Below are 18,427 nucleotides of genomic sequence, written 5' to 3'. Positions count from 1 at the left end.
CAGGATAAGGCGAAAGCCATGATTTTCCTTCGCCATCATATCGAAGAAGGGTTAAAAAGTAAATTTTTAACCTTAAAAGATTCATTTCAATTATGGACTAGTTTGAATGAACGATATGACGACCTAAAGGCCACGTTATTGCCAAGAGCCCATTGTGAGTGGATGCACTTGCGGCTACAAGATTATAAGACTATAAGTGAATATAATTATGTTGTATATAAAATAATTTTCCAACTAAAATTATGTGTGGAACCTATGAATGATGAGGGCAAGTTGAAAATACTTTTTTCACTTTTCATGCTTCAAATATGGTGTTACAACAGCAATACCGTGAAAAGGGCATTAAGAAATATTCTGAGATAATTTCATATCTTTTGGTGGCTGAACAACATAATACCCTTTTAATGAAAAAACATGAAGCCCGCCCAAGTGGATCAGCTCCAGTTCCAGAAACGAATTTGGTAGTGATAGATCCAAAGTGTGAAAGAAGACAAAATAATTATCGTGGCAATACAAATATACGTGGGCTTGGCCATGGTGGTGGTCGTTATAAACAAGAGAACAATAAGGGTTCTCAGAATAATCCTTAAAAAGGCAAAGATAATATTTGCCACCGATGTGGTATGAAAAATCATGGGGCACGAATTTGTCATACGCCTGAATATTTTATCAAACTTTATCAAGCATCTATAAAAGAGAAACAAAATAAAGTTGAGACTTACTTGACCTTTCAAAATGATGTTGAGGCGGGTCCTATGAATAATCATGATAAAGTTGAAGCGAATCTTGCATGTAATGATGAAATTTTTGAAGGTCTTGCACATATTATTCATTTAGAAGCTGAAGACTTCTTTGAGCATCATAACTAAAGACTTATTACTGGAAAAAATTATAAGAATAATTATTTTTTAATGAAGTTCATATTTTGAATAGAACATTTAATGTTGTTAGCATTTACTTACCTAAGTTTAGTTTCTTTTGTTCTTAAATTTTTCAATATTACTTATAATGTATTTTTTTCTTTTTCTTTATGAAGAATATAAAAACTTTCCAGTTTTCAGTTGGCCGTATGAATAATAAAGAAGAAATATGTCTTTTGGATAGTGCTATGATGCATACCATATTAAAAGATAAGAGATAATTCTCTTGTTTAATTATGAAAGAAGACAATATCATAACAATATTTGATAGTACAAAATTAATTGAGGGCTCTGGAAGAGCGACCGTGTTACCTAAAGGAACTATATTGGTTGTCAATGATGCATATTATAGTAGGCCTCAAAGAAACTTGTTGAGTTTTAAAGATATTCGCTAAAATGGCTATCACATTAAAACCAGCACTGAAGGAAAGGTTGAATACCTTTATATTACTACAATAAAAGCGAAAAAGAAGTATGTGCTTGAAAAACTTCCCGTATTTTCCTCCGAATTATACTACACTAGTATTAATTTAGTCGAATCGCATGACATAGTAAACAAAGGGTTTACTAATGATTTTATTATTTGGCATGACCGGTTGGGTCATCTCGGTTATAATATGATGCGCAAAATAATTAAAAATTCACATGGTCATTTATTGAAGAACTAGAAGATTCTTCAAACTAAAGAATTCTCTTGTGTTGCATGTTCTCAAGGCAAACCGATAATCAGACCATCAGTAATTAAAGTTGGAGTTGAATCTCCCACATTTTTGGAACGTATGCTAGGTGATATATGTGGGCTCATACACCCTCCATGTGGACCATTAAGATATTATGCATCTACAAGATGGCCACATGTGTGCTTGTTATCAACCCGCAACTTGGCCTTTGCGAGGTTGCTGGATCAATTAATAAGATTAAGAGCACAACTTCCAGATTATGCAATTAAGACACTTCGTCTTGATAATAATGGTGAATTTACGTCCCGGACCTATGATTATTGCATATCAACTGGGATAACAATTGAGCATCCAGTTGTTCATATTCATACTCAAAATGGTTTAGCAGAATTATTGATCAAACGCCTCCAATTAATTGCTAGACCAATGCTTATGAGAACAAAACCTCTCATCTCGATATAGGGGCATGTTATTTTGCATGCAACAGCTCTTGTGTGGATCAGGTCCACACGTTATCATAACGTCTTCCCATTACAATTAGTTTTTGGCTAGGAGCCAAATATTTTCCATCTTAGAATATTTGGGTGTGAGGTATATGTTCCAATTGCTCCACCACAACGCACAAATATGGGTCTCTAAAGAATATTTGGGGATATATGTTAGGTATGAATCTCCTTCTATTATAAAATATTTGGAACATATAACCGAAGATCAATTTATGGCAAGATTTGTTGATTGCCATTTTGATGAACCAATATACCCAATATTAGGGGGAGAAAATAAGCAGTTGGAAAAAGAGATAGGGGTAGGGGTGCAGAGACAGCCAGAAGGTTTGCCTAGAAGCAGCCATCTATCGTTATGTCATTTAGATCCTCGAGCAAATCAATGTGAACACGAAGTTCAAAAGATAATTTATTTGTAAAATATTACAAATCAACTGCGAGATGCATCCACTGACCTACCAAGGATGACTAAGTCACATATTCCAACTGCTAATGCTCCTATTCGAATTGATGTCCCGGCTAGAAAATATATAAATGCAAATGAGTCTAAGCCACACTTGAAACGTGGTAGACCAATCGGTTCCAAAGATAAAATCTCCTAAATAGAAAAGGATCAAATGATCTAGGGGGTCATAATATGGAAGCAATTGCTCAAAAAGAGCCATGTGACATAACAAATGATAAGACCTCAGATGAAGCCCAGGTACCTGAAAATAATAAGACTGAAGAGATCTCAATAAATTATATCTCTACTGAAAAAATGTGAAACCGAAATAATATTATTGTTGATAATAATTTTTTCTTATAATGTTGTTGTTGAAATAATGCAACAATATGAGGATCTTGAACCAATATTTGTTGATGAATGTAGACAAAGAAATAATTGGCCACAATGGAAAGACGTTATTCAGGCAGAATTGACTTTACTTGAAAAACGTAAAGTATTCGGACGTATAGTCCGAACACCTGAAGAAATAAAGTCAATAAGATACAAATGATTTTTTGTGCGAAAACAAAATGATAAAAATGAAGTCGTTAGATATAAAGCACGACTTATGGCACAAGGAATTTTGCAAAGGTTCGACATTGATTATATGGAGACATATTCTCCTGTGGTGGATGCAATCATCTTCAAGTATCCTATAAATCTGGTAGTCCATACAAAATTTGATATTCGTCTGATTGATGTTGTCACAGCCTATTTGTATGGCACGTTAGACACCATCCCTGAAGGGTTTAAAGTATCTGAGACTTATAAAAGTTTCCGAAAAACTTATTCAATAAAGTTTCAAAAATCCATATACGGATTGAACAATCAGGGCAAATGTGGTATAAATGCCCGAGTGAGTAATTGCTGAAAGAAGGGTATAAGAATGATCCAATTTGTCCTTGTGTCTTCATAAAAAGGTCTGGATCTGGGTTTGTTATAATCGATGTGTATGTTAATGATCTAAATATCATTAGAACTCCTGGGGAGCTTCCAAAAGCAGTAGACTGTTTGAAGAAAGAGTTTGAAATGAAAGATCTTGAAAAAATAAAATTTTATCTTGGTCTACAAATTGAGAATATGAAAGATGAATTTTTTGTCCGTCAATCAATACACCAAAAAGATCTTAAACCATTTTTATATGGATAAAGCACATCCACTGAGTACCCCGATAGTTGTGAGATCACTTGATATAAATAAAGATTTATTCCGACCTCATGAAAATATTGAAGAGCTTCTTGGTGATGAAACTACATATCATAGTGCAATTGGGGCACTAATGTATCTTGCAAATAATACTCGACAAGATATAACTTTTGCAGTAAGTTTATTAGCAAGATTTAGTTCTTTTTCAACAACAAGACACTAGAATGGTGTTAAGTATATTTTAGATACCACCGAGGGAATATTGATATGTGATTATTTTATATTTATGAATCTGATTCATAAATGATTGGTTATGCATATGCATATTATTTGTCTGATCCACATAAATCCCGATCTCAAATAGTCTATCTATTTATTTGTGGAGGTACGTCTATTTCATGGCGTTCAACAAAACAAACTTTAGCCGCTATATCTTCCAATCATGTCTATTTTATGGCGTTCAACAAAATAAACTTTAGTTGCTACATCTTCCAATCATGCAGAGATAATAGCTACTCGCGAAGCTAGTCGAGAATGTGTATGGTTGAGATCAGTGACTCAACACATTCAACAACTATGTGGTATTTCTTTAAAAATAAAGACTCCAACAATATTGTATAAAGATGGTACCAATTGCATTGCTCAACTAAAAAGAAGATATATCAAATGAGACAGAACAAAGCACATTTCACCAAAGTTATTTTTCACATATAATATTCAAAAAATGGTGAGACAAAATGTTCAACAAATCCATTCAAAATGATGATCTGGCAGATTTGTTCAGTAAGACATTACTGTCACGACCCAAGTTCTCTCTTTGTGAACTGTCGTGAGCCTAACAAATTGCGGAAAAAAGAAATGAAATACGAAACTAGCAAGTTGCGGGTTAAACATAATAAAAGAGTTTAAAATGTCGCTCGGCATATACAATACACACTTTCAAAACTGAATCAAAACTCCCAAAACCCGAAATCTCATGAAATCACAAGCTATAGAAAACTATATTGTGTTCTAACTCCAGAATGTCTAGTCAAAAGTAAATACAGGAAAGTCTAAAGCTAAAGGGGAGAATAGAGAGGGACTTCTAGGTTTGCGGACGCGACAGATATACTTCGAAGTCTCTGATAACACCCGCCTCACTAATAGAACGGATGAGCAGAAGAACCTAGATCTGCACATGAAAAATATGTGTAGGAAAGGGCATGAGTACACCACAGCGGTACCCAGTAAGTGCCAAGCCTAACCTCGGTCGAGTAGTGAAGAGGAAGGTCAGTGCCCTACTCGTTATATATATATATATATATATATATATATATATATATATATATATATATATATATGTACCCAGTAAGTGCCAAGCCTAACCTCGGTCGAGTAGTGAAGAGGAAGGTCAGTGCCCTACTCGTTATATATATATATATATATATAACAAGGTAAAACAGAATGAAATGTGACAGTATAATTAAAATACTAACAGTAGATAAGAATAAAATCATAGAAAGAATATAACTTAGTACACAGAAATAGCAACAGGGGATCTCCCAGGATGTCGTCCCGTAGTCCCAAACATAAATGTGTAGAGGATCTCCCGAGATATCGTCCCGTAGTCTGAATCATAAATATACAGAGAAATCTCCCATAATACCAATCCGTAGTCCCAAAGTAAATATCCAGTACAGGGGAGTCCCCAGGGATGTCGCCCCGTAGTCCCAAATACAAATGTGCAGGGGGATCTCCCAAAAATACCGATCCGTAGTCCCAAAGTAAACATGCATGGGGATCTCCTAGGATATTGTCTCGTAATCCCATAGTAAACACACAACAATCTCAAGAAAGAATCTACATTTCTATTCAAGTTTGTACAAAGAAAGCAAAGATTTCAATTCTAAACATGCTTCATAGAATTCAATTAAACAGTTTAAGCAGATAGAACAACTAAGTCACTTAAGCATGCTTTCCTAAGCTAAATAGTAGGCTTTAAAATACAAGTAGTGTTCAACAAAAAGAAAACACATATATTTACTTAATAAAAATGGGGTTTTCCAACAATTAGCACGTGTACACACTCGTCGCCTCACGTACACGGTATTCATATAACAACAATATCAAATCCTAAGGGGAGTTCCCCCTCCCTCCCACAAGGTTAGGCAAGCCACTTACCTCGAACCAACTCAAATTTTGATCTCACGCTCTTGCCACGAGTTTCCAACTCCGAGTGGCCCAAATCTAACCAAATCAATAGCATAACGTAAATAAAACTACAAACAACTAATTTAACTAATGAATTTAAAGCTACAACGAGAAATTGGAAAAAAAATGCTCAAAAATTCTCCCCGGTCCCACATCTTGGAATTGGGTAAAAATTATGGATTATGAACACTCATTCACTCACGAGTCTAACCATACCAAAATCACTCAAATTCGATATCAAAACCTCGATCAAAATCCCAAAACTCGGCCCAAGAACTTTTCCTCAATTCTCCCAATTTTTCACCCCAAATCTAAAAATTAATTGATGAATTTAAGTTTAAATTAATGGGATACAATCAAAAAGGGGTTAATGATATCATTACCCAATGGTCTTCTCTTCAAAATCCCCACAGAATCGCCTTCCCCAGAGCTCCAATTTGATTTTTCAAGTTATGAACTCAAACCTTCGATTTTTCATATATCTGTCGAGCGATTTTCGCTTCTGCGATCATGGGGCCGCATCTGCGGTCTTGCTTCTGCGGCTGTGGACCCACACCTGTGAGATTTCATTAAACGCCCAGGAGCCGCACCTGCGCTCCACTCTTCGCAGATGCGCTCCCGCTTCTGCTATCCCTGAGCCGCATTTGCGACCTATTGCCCATAAGCCTTAGTCCGCACCTGTGAGTTCCAAACCGCTTCTGTGGAACCGCACCTACGGTCCTAGCTCCGCAGGTGCAAAACCAACAGGTTCAGCAAAGTTCAGAAATTCCTAAGTCCAATTCAACTTCCATCAAGCATCTGAAACTCACCCAAGGCTCCCGGGACCTCAACCAAACAAACCAACCAATCCTAAAACATTACACGGGCTCAGTCCAACTCTCAAATCACATCAAACAACGCTAAAACCACGAATCACCCTCCAATCCAAGCCTAATGAACTTGAAACCTCAAGAATTCGACAACCGATGCCGAAACCAACCAAACCATGTCCGATTGACCCCAAATTTTGCACACAAGTCACATTCAACACTACAGAGCTATTCCAACTTTTGGAATATGATTCCGAACCCGATATCAAAATCTCACTATCGATCCAGAAACTTCAAAAATTCAACTTTCGGCATTTCAAGCCTAAATAAGCTACGGACCTCCAAAACACAATCCGAACATGCTTCTAAGCCAAAAATTACCCAACAGAGCTAATGAAATTGACAGAATTCCATTCCGAAGCCGTCTTTACACTGCTCCAACTATGGTTCAAATTCTAAAGTTTAAGCTCTCATTTAGGGACTAAATGTCCCAAAACACTCCGAAACTCAAAACCAATCTTTCCGGCAAATCATAATAGTAGAAATGAACACGGGGAAAACAACTATTAGGGGATCGAGGCGTAAATTCTCAAAACGACCGGCCGGGTCGTTACATCCTCCCTTCTTAAAACATTAGTTCGTTCTCGAACCAGCATAGAGACATATCTGAAATGGTAAAAAGATGAGGGTAACGACTACGCATATCTTGCTCGGTCTCTAAAGTCGCCTTCTCGACCCGCTGACCCCGCTAGTGAACCTTCACTAAAACAATATTCTTTGACCTAAGCTTTCGAACCTGCCTGTCCAATATCGCCACTGACTCCTCAACATAAGATAGATCCTTGTCCAACTGGACTAAACTGAAATCCAACACGTGTGACGGATCACTGTGATACTTTCGGAGCATCGAAATATGAAATACCGGATGAACTCCTGCCAAGTTGGGAGGTAAGGCAAGCTCATATGCAACCTCCCCAGCACGCCTCAATAACTCAAAAGGACCATAAACCTCAGACTCAATTTTCCTTTCTTCCCAAATCTCATAACGCCCTTCATAGGCGAAACTCGAAGCAAAACTCGCTCTCCAACCATATAGGAAATGTTACAACCCATGTTTTTGTACCTGAAAGTATGTCGTGAGTCAATTGATGTAAGCTCAAAAAGAATAAAATCCTTTTACAAGGACAAGAAAGGTTTGCCGAAGTGTTAAGCAAGATAAGATGAATATGAGACTTTTTAATCATGATTTAAATGATTTTAAAGCCATGATATGACTATATATGATGTTTATATATGAAGTATAAAGTTTGAGAAAAATCGGATTTAAGTTGCAGAAAAACCGACTAAGGATTTGCCTTGTAATGAAGCTTTTTGAGTAATAAATTTCGTGTGCTATATGAGGTCTTTTTGGGACATATTATATACCAAATTGAAGGTCTTGTAATGTAGTTTCCAATGCTCTTAACCATTCGTTTATGCGACAATCGGATAAAAAGATATAAGTATTTGAAAAGGGGCCAATGAGATGGTGCCAAGTAGCACCTTTTTGACTTTTCAACAAAATGGGATATTTACATCCCTTATCTCGTTTCTTTCCCCATTTTTTCAGAGAGCACGACCAAATAACACCCCTAACCTTTCCCTCAAGCTCTACACAAGGGTTTCCAACAAGATTATCATCCGGGGCACGAAATCAAGTAGCGATAACATTAAAACGATCCCTATGACGTAAATATTGCTATATTGCCTCTCTTTTTCTTTGTAGTTTGAGTTTTGGAAGATATTTAATATTTAAGAAAATGCCTTATTTCTGTATTTAAGCTTTTAAATATGAAGGAAGGTTGATAAATACATTTCGTAATAGCTAGAACTCACGGGACAGTGATCGGAAGCCATGAGTTCGAATTATTCGACTTGTTTCGGGCTATTTTTGGGCTGTTTCGTGTAGCTTTTAGGCTGTATATTTTGCTGCTATTTAATGGAGTTTTTGGAGGATAAATAGCGTGGAGAAACACCACGTAATGGCAAAATGATGGATTAGTCATTTTTTGTAATATTTTCGGGGTGTTGGACACTACTATAGTCGTCGTTTTTTGTATGAATTGATTGGGGTGTGTTGGGTTATTGTAAGATAAATATAATATGGATTTCGACTTGCATCTACTGTATGAGGTAATTATATTATGTTCCTACATGTTCTTAAGGTTATCTTGGCATTGGTTAAGTTAAATGGATGAACTAGACATGAACTAGTGAATAAAGTTGCTAATTAAGAATAATTGGAGTTGTGGATCATTTTCTATGTTAGGGATATATAGTATAAGGCTGAAATTATTGATGAATGACTTCATTATCATGTTAATGATACTATTAAGTTAAAGTAAAAAGTCTATAAGGAATGATATGGGGTATATGAATTCCAATTGGAGCTTGTCGCTCGTCGTAAAATAGTTGTGACTTATTGTTGTTTTATGGTGTCTTGTTATTGATAATTATGTATTGATGGATTTCTCTGGTAATTTTTGTTGGTATATGATATTGGAGGAGGATCTTGTTATAGGGGAGATGCTGCCCGAATTTATATAAATGAGCTACAAGTTTAAGTTACAGACTTAGCTTTTATTCAACACTGATTTTGAATCTCCTTATGCAAAGGTAGATTGAGTTGTGTTGTTTGAAGAGTATCTTGGGAGGTATTAAGGACTCACCATGGTTAAGGTATGTTAAGGCACTTCCTTATTTCTTTTGGCATGATCTAAAGTGAAATGAATACGCTATTTCATAACGGATCTACTCCTAGAAACTAAGGTTGCCCATGTTGTTCTTTCCTTATAAAGTTATTTTAAGCAAGTATGTATGATCCTTGAATCCTATAGAAACTCATATTGATGGCATGGTATCCATAATGTTAATCGAAGGTGCAACGACCTTAAGTCACTCCAAAAGGTTTAGAACGTGATTCCATGAGTCTAGCATGCATTATATATAGTATATATTTTACTCTACCGAACCGCGCTATAGTAGGCAGGGTACTACACCTATTGTGCAACAACTGATTAGTTGGATTTACCGAGCTCCACGTGGCCGGGTACGATTCTACCGAGTTTTATGATGGCCGGGTACGTTTTTACCGAGTCCTCTTTGAGTCCGAGTACAATATGATGATGATGATGCCTACAGAGGCATATGTTTTTAAAAGTTTATGTATATATATGTATTATGCATTTCATGTCAGTAGCCCCCAGAGGCACGCAGATGTTACAGATTGTATCTCCTATATCTCTCTTTAATTATTGTTCTTGTTTATGCTTTCCTGCCTTACATACTCAGTACTTTATTTGTACTGACGTCCCTTTTGCCTGGGGATACTATGTTTCATGCCCACAAGTCCCAATTGATCGGTTGACATTCCTCCGAGTAGGCTATTAGCTCAACGGAGGTGTTGGTACACTCCACTTGCTCCGGAGTTGCCTATTTGGTTAGTATGCTTTGGATGTGTATTGATTGGTACTGTGGGGCCCTGTCCTGACCTTTATGATTTTATGTACTCTTAGAGGCTTGTAGACAGATCAGGTTTATGAATACTTGTATGACCTTGTTGGCCTATGTGTTGAGTTTACAAATGGCCATGCTGGCCTTATAGGCCTGTATGTCACATATATAAGTTTGTATATCATGTTGGGTCGCCATATGTTGAGTATTCCCTTATGTTTTATTCTTGTTATCTCATGATGGGTTTCTATCTCATTTACTCAAGATAGTATAATAAGAAAGATATGTTATGTTGGTACTCGGTTGAGTAAGGCACCGGGTGCCCGTCGTGGCCCTTCGGTTTGGGTCGTGACAGAAGTGGTATCAGAGCAGTTTTGTCCCAGGGAGTCTACAAGCCGTGTCTAGTAGAGTCTTGTTTATGGGTGTGTTGTGGACCACACTTATAAGTAGGAGGCTACAGGGCATTTAGGACTGTCACTCTTTCTTCTTACTCTAGATCGTGTTGTGGAGCTCAATTGTAAGAATTCAAACTTCTAAATTCTATTGTGTTCGTAATACAACGATACCTCATCGAAATAAACAGTTGGTATGAGATTGAATGTGGTTGTGGAAGAGTTGAGTCAGAGGAACTCGATTTTGAATCATGCTTATGATGAGCAAATGTGGGGTATTCAGCAGATCATGTGTGTTCTAAGATGTGTAAGCTTCTTGATAAAGAGCCCTAAGGCAAGAATATTTATCCACTCGTATAGTAAAAATGAATAAGTGAATCGAAAAGTAGACACAATTTTCAGTAAGTAAAACAAGCAAGATGACGAAGTGTACGAGGTACCTAGTTAATGAAGATTATCGGTATTTACAATTCAGGCGGAGAAATGTAAGTATTGGTGTTACCTTCAATATTAACGGTGATATATACAATTGACCACACCCATCTCAGTTGTGTCATATGGGAGCTAACAAATATAGTTTAAAAGAAGAAGGTGATATCAAGATTCAATTCGGGTTAGAGTAACCAAAAATTATGGATGGATTGTTATCATTAACTAATATATCCAAAGGAAGTGCAAATGTGGTAATAGATCTCCTTATGAGACACCTAGATGGTGAACTTTAGAATAGTACAATCAGATATGAATACTAGAATATTCAGAAATTTTAGAAGATAGGTAGTGGGATCCTAGAAGGGAAAAATATTTCCCTTAGTATGACTCTAGCCCCGAGTAAAAAAAAAGGAAGAATGTTAGGCATTCCGAAGATCCAGTGAGATAAAGCAAGGGGAGATAAAAGTGAAAGAACATTTTGTTCAAGTTTCAGAATAAAGTGATAGACAAAAATACTATTCGGAGAATAAGAAGAGAGTAAATGAAGCATCATGAGTAAGATATGATATATGGGTGATAACAGTAAATCAAAATATGACACGATGATAGAGTCTATAGTCGAGTGAAGGAAAATACAAGAGGTGGCAGGACTTGAGGCAATAAATGAGTATAGGCCATAAAGTCATATCCTTATTTCGAGAATGAGTTGGTGACTTCAACGTGATTACCAGGAGGAAAGGTTAGACCCCAGAGTAGTAGAAATTAGTATGGGCTGGTGAACAAGATAAACCGAACATGAATTAGGGACTGAAGGATTTTATAATAGTTGATATCATGTGAATTTCAGAGATAACATTCCGACAATAATAGAATGGACAAGAAAAGAATAACCTTTAAGGTTCATTTAGGAAGATGCTTCCCTAAAGCAAGCACGTGGAGCAAAGTTAAGCTTAAGGGACTAAGTGTGCCAGTTACATTAAGTGTCACCCTTGTGCGTAATAAATTCAATTATCCCTAGTATAGAGAGGTTACCGCAAGGCGAGTAAGATGTCAGTAAAGATGTTAAAAAAATACCAAGATGAAGAGGTAACTATGGAATAGTAAATGAGGAACCGGTAAAAGGGTGAATTGAATGAGATTGCATCTATTCAGATCCTATAGATATGATATGACTCCTGAACAGTATGCAAGCATGACGTCAGAGAGAAGCAGTAAGGGTTACGCACCCGATGATATTGATAAATAAGTGCAAATGAATGCTTGATACATAAGGAGCCAGTGCGAGAGGTATCTTAAGACAAAATAAATAACTAAAGAGAGATTACACGGAATATAGATATGATAATGGACCAACGAGTGGTTTGTAGTTGATTTAGGAAGAGCCAAGTTATGGCTATACAAGAGCTTATAAGCAAATCAGCAGATCATGCAAGATAAATATAGTGAATCTTAATCTAGTAAATTTAGTCTCGCAGATATGATGTCGTAACCTTGAGAAATATTCAGCTAGGAGTTGGGTTACTAAAGGTACCGTATAAGTGTTACGGAAATAATGGAGAGTGCCACTAAGGAGACAATCAAAAATTTGAGTTTAGAAGTAACCCTACGAGCACAAGGGCATGAATGTATGTAACTAAGGATGTTTATAGGCGAGTAAGAACATCGAAAATTCCTTCGGGTACATAGTATAACAAGATCGTAACTTTACAAGAACCAGAAGGTCTCCTTAAGTACTACAAAGAAAGACTAGCTGAGGAAATAAGGAAGAAGGCTTCAACTTAAGCATAACGATATAAAGAAGAAATGGTCTTGTAACAACAGTCTCACTACAATATGGTATACACTCCATAAGAAAGTGACACCTATCGTGACTAATGAACGGGAAGTCAAAAGTGATATTTGAGATCATATGAGTTATAGGAAATTCAAGTATTGGTGGGCAATAAGATAATCCAAGTATTCATGCAACAAGTGGCATAACGATCAGGAAAAAGTGATTGCTTACATTTAAAGAACACTGAGAAGGCACGAAAGGAATTATTCAATCAATGATCCAGAGTCAATTACGTTATGAATGCACTTAAGACTTTAGAGTTATATCCATGCAGCATATATGTTGACATTCATACAGCTATATGAGACTCTGGTATAAGTTAAGAGAGAATTAAGTCCACGTCACCTATAAAGGCTTGAATTGTTAGAAGATTATATCATGGATGCTACATAGAGTCCATGAAAGGCTAATGTAATAGCTAATACCCTAAACTGAAGATTGGAGGATAGCCTAAGCTTAATTAAAGGCTGAGAAGGAAGAGGAAGCTCGAAAGTTACATCATGAGTCCGATTGTTAGACCTAGATGATTATAGAAATCATGATTCAAACCATAGCAGGAACACTTTTAATAGCATAGGTATAAAAGAGATAGTGCAACAATCATATTCTATAAAAGCTCTACGATAAAGCAATTAGAAGAGTACCAGCCTCATAAGACGTTAATATGAAGCTCCCACCAGATTGTGTATGCACCAGGGTTGCAAGTATTACAGTAGAGCTTTAAGGTATGGATGTGAATTCCACCAATGTAGAAGGGAGGTTATGAAATCGATAGAAGATACGGTGCGAGATTTAAAGGTAAGTATGGTAAATATGAGTGAGAAGGTGACAATAATAGGCAAGGTCTTAGGATTAAACCCGTAAAAACAAAGGGGTTGATGCTCTCCATGAGCTATAAAAAGCTCGGTACACTCTGAATGAACTCAGAGGAGTCTAAGAACAGGAGCAATTAGAAGATATGGAATACTGCCCTGGTAGTAGAATAAGGGTGTAATTGTGATAGTTAAGAGAATGACGTTTGGGCCTTCAATTGAGTAATGATTTAAAGAAAAGGGATTTCATGGATGGCACGGTATTAGAATGACCCCGTAAGATGAATACGTTGGGATGTTATGAAAATGCAGTTATTGAAGTATAGTATTGTCCCTAGGTGCATCAAGAAAATCACTTCAGATCTTCCCCGATGAGACGCGAGCCTTAGTGACAATGTATTACATCCGAGGTGATGGTTGGAGTTAGTGAAAGACTATGATGTTTATATTTTATATAATCCAGGGAAGGCGAATGTAGTAGTCAACGCCCTCATAGCCTATCATATTTACAGGCATAAAAAAGTGAGATAGCTTGTGAGATTCATCTGCTAGCTAATCTTGGAATTCGATTACTAGATGCAGGTGGTACCAGAGTTACTACTTAGGACATAGAAACCTCCTCTTTAGTAACTGGAGTGAAGGAATGCCACTATGAAGATCATATGCTAGATCATTAAAGAGATGCAACCCCTCAAAAGGAGAAGACACTATTTGAGATTACAGGAGATGGAGTCCTCAGATATCGAGGTCGATTATATGTTCCTAATGTGGCAGGGTGAGATGGAGTACTAGGATATCAAGGTCGATTATATGTTCCTAATGTGGCAGGGTTGCGCCGGCAGGTTATGGGACAAACAATGAGAAAGTAACCTAGAGTTGTGTAGCACACCTCGGTAATAATACCAAGGCTATAAAACGAAATATAGCAATAGTCGTACATTCAGCAAAGTACCAAGCGAAGAGCTTAAGTATACCTATATATGCCCAGAGGGACATCATGTCATAGTTCTATATATGTATTCACAAAGTGAAGCCAGGAGATTGGCAAAAAGCTAGAGGAAAAAGGAGAGAAAAGTCGTGCATAAAAGGACATAGTCATATAGGATACATCATAGAAGGTAGTCAAAGTTACGATACTGGAAGAACTCCGGCCATAATTCGCGAGGTGAGAATAGGCCCAAAGGGGGGGAATGCCCCGGTTTTTAAATTTATTCACAGAACAATTACCTAGATGACAAAGGACAATATTAAAGTATTCATAAGAGCCATATGGTATGAGAATGAGAAGCGCATCAGTCAACATTCGAGGACGAATGTTCCAAAGGGAGGAATAATGTTACAACTCATGTTTTTGTACCTGAAAGTACGTCGTGAGTCAATTGATGTAAGCTCAAAAAGGATGAAATCCTTCTACAAGGACAAGAAAGGTTTGTCGAAGTGTTAAGCAAGTTAATATGAATATGAGACTTTTTAATCATGATTTAAATGAGTTTAAAGACATGATATGACTATATATGATGTTTGTATATGAAGTATAAAGTTTGAGAAAAATCGGATTTAAGTTGCGAAAAAACCGACTAAGGATTTGCCTTGTAATGAAGCTTTTTGAGTAATAAATTTTGTGTGTTATATGAGGTCTTTTGGGACATATTATATACCAAATTAAAGGTCTTGGAATGTAGTTTCCAACGCTATTAACCGCTCGTTTATGCAACAACCAGATAAAAAGATATAAGTGTTTGAAAAAGGGCCAATGAGATGGTGCCAAGTAGCACCTTTTTGACTTTTCAACAAAATGGGATATTTACATCCCTTATCTTGTCTCTTTCCCTATTTTTCCAGAAAGCACGACCAAATAACACCCCTAACCTTCCCCTCAAGCTCTCCACAAGGGTTTCCAACAAGATTATCATCCGGGGCACGAAATCAAGTAGCGATAACATTAAAACGATCCCCATGACGTAAGTATTGCTATATTGCCTCTTTTTTTCTTTGTAGTTTGAGTTTTGGAAGATATTTAATATTTAAGAAAATGTCTTATTTCGGTATTTAAGCTTTTAAATATGAAGGAAGGTTGATAAATATATTTTGTAATAGCTAGAACTCACGGGACGGTGATCAGAAGCCATGATTTCAAATTATTCGACTTGTTTCGGGCTGTTTTGGGGCTGTTTTGTGTAGCTTTTGGGCTGTATATTTTGCTGCTATTTAATGGATTTTTTGGAGGATAAATGGTGTGGAGAAACACCATATAATGGCAAAATGATGGATTAGTCATTCTTTGTAATATTTTCGGGGTGTTGGACGCTACTATAGTCGTCGTTTTTGGTATGAATTGAGTGGGATGTGTTGGACTGTTGTAAGCTAAATAGAATATAGATTTCGACTTGCATCTACTATATGAGATAATTATATTGTGTTCCTACAGGTTCTTAAGGTTATCTTGGCATTGGTTAAGTTAAATGGATGAACTAGACATGAACTAGTGAATAAAGTTGCTAATTAAGAATAATTGGAGTTGTGGATCATTTTCTATGTTATGGATATATGGTATAAGGCTGAAATTATTGATGAATGACTTCATTATCATGTTAATGATACTATTAAGTTAAAGTAAAAAGTCTATAAGGGATGATATGGGGTATACGAATTCCAATTGGAGCTTGTCGCTCGTCGTAAAATAGTTATGACTTGTTGTTGTTTTATGGTGTCTTGTTATTGATAATTATGTATTGATGGATATCTCTGGTAATTATTGTTGGTATATGATATTGGAGGAGGCTCTTGTTATAGGGGAGATGCTGCCCGAATTTATATAAACGAGCTACAAGTTTAAGTTGCAGACTTAGCCTTTATTCAACACTGATTTTGAATCTCCTTATGCAAAGGTAGATTGAGTTGAGTTATTTGAAGAGTAGCTTGGGAGGTATTAAGGACTCACCATGGTTAAGGTATGTTAAGGAACTTCCTTATTTCTTTTGGCATGATCTAAAGTGAAATGAAAACGCTATTTCATAATGGATCTACTCCTAGAAACTAAGGTTGCCCATGTTGTTCTTTCCTTATAAAGTTATTTTAAGCAAGTATGTATGATCCTTGAATCCTATAGAAACTCATATTGATGGCATGATATCCATAATGTTAATCAAAGGTGCAACGACCTTAAGCCACTCCAAAAGGTTTAGAACGTGATTCCATAAGTCTAGCATGCATTATATATAGTATCTATTTTACTCTACCGAGTCATGCTATAGTAGGCCGGGTACGACACCTATTGTGCAACCACTGATCAGTTGGATTTACCGAGCTCCGCGTGGCCGGGTACGATTCTACCGAGCCTTATGATGGCCGGGTACGTTTTTACTGAGTCCTCTTTGAGGCCGAGTACAATATGATGATGATGATGATGCCTACAGAGGCGTATGTTTTTAAAAGTTTATGTATATATATGTATTATGCATTTCATGTCAGTAGCCCCCAGAGGCACGCAGATGTTACAGGTTGTATCTCCTCTATCTCTCTTTATATTACTGTTCTTGTTTATTCTTTTCTGCCTTACATACTCGGTACTTTATTTGTACTGACGTCCTTTTTACTTGGGGATGCTGCGTTTCATGCATGCAGGTCCCAATTGATAGGTTGACATTCCTCCGAGTAGGCTATCAGCTCAGCGGAGGTGTTGGTACACTCCACTTGCTCCGGAGTTGCCTATTTGGTCAGTATGCTTTGGATATATATTGATTGGTATTGCGGGGCCCTGTCCCGACCTTTATGATTTTATGTACTCTTAGAGGCTTGTAGACAGATGTCAGGTTTATGGATACTTGTATGGTCTTGTTGGCCTATGTGTTGAGTTTACAAATGGCCATGCCGACCTTATATGCCCGTATGTCACATGTATAAGTTTGTATATCATGTTGGGTCGTCATATGTTGAGTATTCCCTTATGTTTTATTCTTGTTATCTCATGACGGGTTTTTGGCTCATTTACTCAAGATAGTATAATAAGAAAGATATGTTATGTTGGTACTCGATTGAGTAAGGCACCGGGTGCCCGTTGCGGTCCTTCGGTTTGGGTTGTGACAGGAAACATCGCAAACCTTCTGGTCCGCATAACTCTTCTATCTGGACTGGGTTTTACGGAGTCTATCCTGAATTTAACCTTCTGCAAGGCATCCTGAACCAAGTCTGTGCCCAATAATCTATGAACTAGCCCACCGGGGATCTACACCGCCTACCATACAAAGCCTCATACGGTACCATCTGAATGCTAGACTAATAACTGTTGTTGTAGGCAAACTCCGCCAGTGGCAAGAACTGATCCCAAGAACCTCCAAACTCCATCACACACGCATGGAGCATATCCTCAAGAATCTTAATAGTACGCTCGGACTGTCCGTCCATTTGGGGGTGAAATGTTGTGCCCAACTCCATCCGAGTACCCAACTCATGTTGTACGGACCTCCAGAACCATGATGTGAACTGAGTACCTATATCTGAAATGATGGAAACTGGAATACCATGCAGACGAACAATCTCCCAGATATAAATCTCTGTCAACCGCTCTGAAGAATATATAGTACATACAGGGATGAAATGCGTGGACTTGGTCAGCCGATCCACAATCACCCAAATGGATCGAACTTACTCAAAGTCCGTGGGAGTCCAACTACGAAGTCCATGGTGATCTGCTCCCACTTCCACTCCGGAATCTCTATTTGCTGAAGCAA

The 18,427-nt window shown here is 37.1% G+C and overlaps 1 long non-coding RNA gene across 2 annotated transcripts; it reads left to right on the top strand.

Annotated features, from left to right (window-relative positions):
* Nucleotides 1-15,556: 15,556 nt before the first annotated feature.
* Nucleotides 15,557-17,594, top strand: LOC138879245 (uncharacterized). Of its 2 annotated transcripts, none has more exons than XR_011402678.1 (3): nucleotides 15,557-15,658; nucleotides 16,590-16,648; nucleotides 17,322-17,594. It is a non-coding gene; the product is annotated as an uncharacterized lncRNA (long non-coding RNA). The 2 variants fall into 2 exon arrangements; XR_011402679.1 differs by having other exon boundaries at nucleotides 16,586-16,648.
* Nucleotides 17,595-18,427: the final 833 nt, after the last annotated feature.

This window comes from Nicotiana sylvestris, chromosome 10 (genome assembly GCF_000393655.2).
Source record: "Nicotiana sylvestris chromosome 10, ASM39365v2, whole genome shotgun sequence".
NCBI classification, from domain to species: Eukaryota; Viridiplantae; Streptophyta; class Magnoliopsida; order Solanales; family Solanaceae; genus Nicotiana; species Nicotiana sylvestris.
Note: the sequence above shows the minus strand (reverse complement) of the source record. Positions and strands in the feature narration are given on the sequence as shown.